Here is a 2,554-nt window from a genome sequence, read left to right on the forward strand (position 1 = left end):
CAATCAGCACCCTGTGTCTAGCTCAGGGTTTGTAAGTGCACCAATCGACAGTCTGTATCTAGCTGCTCTGGTGGGGCCTTGGAGAACCTGTGTGTCAAAACTCTGTATCTAACTAATCTGATGGGGATGTGGAGAACCTTTGTATCTAGCTCAGGGATTGTAAACGTACCGATCAGCACCCTGTCAAAACAGGCCACTTGGCTCTACCAATCAGCAGGATGTGGGTGGGGCCAGATAAGAGAATAAAAGCAGGCTGCCCGAGCCAGCATTGGCAACCCACTCGGGTCCCCTTCCACACTGTGGAAGCCTTGTTCTTTCGCTCTTTACAATAAATCTTGCTGCTGCTCACTCTTTGGGTCCACACTGCTTTTATGAGCTGTAACACTCACCGCGAAAGTCTGCAGCTTCACTCCTGAAGCCAGCGAGACCACGAGCCCACCGGGAGAAAGGAACAACTCCAGACGAGCCGCCTTAAGAGCTGTAACACTTACCGTGAAGGTCTGCAGCTTCACTCCTGAGCCAGCGAGACCACGAACCCACCAGAAGGAAGAAACTCCAAACACATCTGAACATCAGAAAGAACAAACTCCAGACGCGCCACCTTAAGAGCTGTAATACTCACCACGAGGGTCCACGGCTTCATTCTTGAAGTCAGTGAGACCAAGAACCCACCAATTCCGGACACACTATGGTGGGAGGTGAGACATGTTTGCAGCATTGCTACTTTATTATTCTTTACTCCCCTGAGATGTTTTGGTGGAGAGAAACATAAATCTGGCTTACATGCACGTCCAGTCATAGTACCTTCCCTTGAACTTTATTATGATGTAGATTCTATTGCTCACATGTTTGTTGCTGACCTTCTCCTTATTATCACCTTGCCTTCCTACTACATTCCTTTTTGCTGAAATAATGAAGATAATAATCAATAAAAACTGAGGGATCTCAGAGACCAGTGCCAGTGCAGGTCCTTGGTATGCAGCCCCTGGGCCCACTGTTGTTTCTCTATACTTTGTCTCTGTGTCTTATTTCTTTTCTCAGTCTCTCATCCCACCTGACTAGAAATACCCACAGGTGTGGAGGGGCAGGCCATCCCTTCATCTGGTGCCCAATGTGGGGCTTGAACCCACGACCCTGGGATTAAGAGTCCCATGCTCTACCGACTGAGCTAGTTGGGCTTGATTTCATGGTTATAGTGTGATTGATGGTCATATGAGTTACTAAATACTACCTAAAACCAAAATATTTTTAATAAACAGTTAATTTTACTTTGTTTACAAAGAAAAGTATCCAATATATATTTTTTTAAATTCTGTTTGCCCATTGTAATACTGTCCATCATATGTAAAATGCTTGTGTTTAGATGTCAGAGTGACTTCTTGAAATATTCATTAATACCTTCAAAACTATAAATATATGTCATTTAAGTTCTTACCTTGTATAGTCAGTTCAACCTTGAAAAACATTTCTTTCTATATTTTTTCTAAACCATTGTGGACTTTTGATAAATCTGGAACTAAGATATTAATTGACTATTGCTAGAATTGTCTAAATGCTAAATCAATTAACTCATATATTTATAACAAACTTTTTGTAAAGAAAAATTTTAACATTGTCACAATGTTAGTAAAGAATGAAGTGAATAAAGAAGATAAATATTAAGCTTTGTAGCATATATATGCCTTTTTAAAATATAAGCATTTATATGTTTATCAACTGTTTAAAATTAATAAAAGAACCTGACGTTTTCTATTTTATATCTAGTTTTAATTTCTTTACATTCATTTGTCTTTTTATGAAGAATTTTGAGTTGGTATTTATCTGTGAAGTACACGCATTTGTGTTAGGATGACATAAAGTATGAAATCACTGAGAAAGTTGTGAAGGCAAAGTATTGCATCTTAAGGTAATCTTTTGCATTGAATAATTTTCCTTAATACAAATGAAATTTAAAAGTTCTGAGAGAGGATAAAAATTGTAAAATTCGAGTGTTCGTATTTTTAATTCAATTATTTATTTTTCTTCATTACAATCCAAATGTACAGAAAAGTTAAAAGAATAACAACAAACACACATACATCCTTCACACAAATGAATAAATGGTTAAAACCTTGCCAAACTTGTTTCACTGGTCTATATCTTTCTGGCAGATCACTGCAGACATCAGAACCTCATACTCCAAAATACTTCACCCTCCACCTCTCAGAAGTAAAGGGTATTAGCTCCTATGAAAATACAACCAAATGACCATCAATTACCTACAAAAGTAAACAGTGGTGCAATGACATAATCAAGCAAAATATCTATTCTCAAATTTCCTAGTTGGCTGCACAATTTCCTTTATCTTTTAATTTTTTAATCCATTTTCATTCCTTGTGTTTTTCTGTTACAGGTCTTTAGTCTTCCCCAATCTAAATAATTTCCATTACTTCTCTGTGTTCTTCATAACATTAAAGGCAAAGAGTCCAGGCCAGTTACCTTGAAGAGTATCTTAGAGTGTCTTGTTTTGAGAATTAAATTTTCTTTTTTTCTATATTCTGGTCAATAATTTCTG

At 37.5% G+C, this 2,554-nt stretch overlaps 1 non-coding gene across 1 annotated transcript; it reads right to left on the reverse strand.

Moving 5' to 3' along the window:
• Nucleotides 1–1,105: 1,105 nt before the first annotated feature.
• On the reverse strand, nucleotides 1,106–1,178 carry TRNAK-CUU (transfer RNA lysine (anticodon CUU)). Its single transcript has one exon. It is a non-coding gene; the product is annotated as a tRNA-Lys (tRNA).
• Between the last annotated feature and the right edge of the window lie 1,376 nt (nucleotides 1,179–2,554).

This window comes from Pongo abelii, chromosome 4 (assembly GCF_028885655.2).
Source record: "Pongo abelii isolate AG06213 chromosome 4, NHGRI_mPonAbe1-v2.0_pri, whole genome shotgun sequence".
Classification (NCBI taxonomy): Eukaryota; Metazoa; Chordata; class Mammalia; order Primates; family Hominidae; genus Pongo; species Pongo abelii.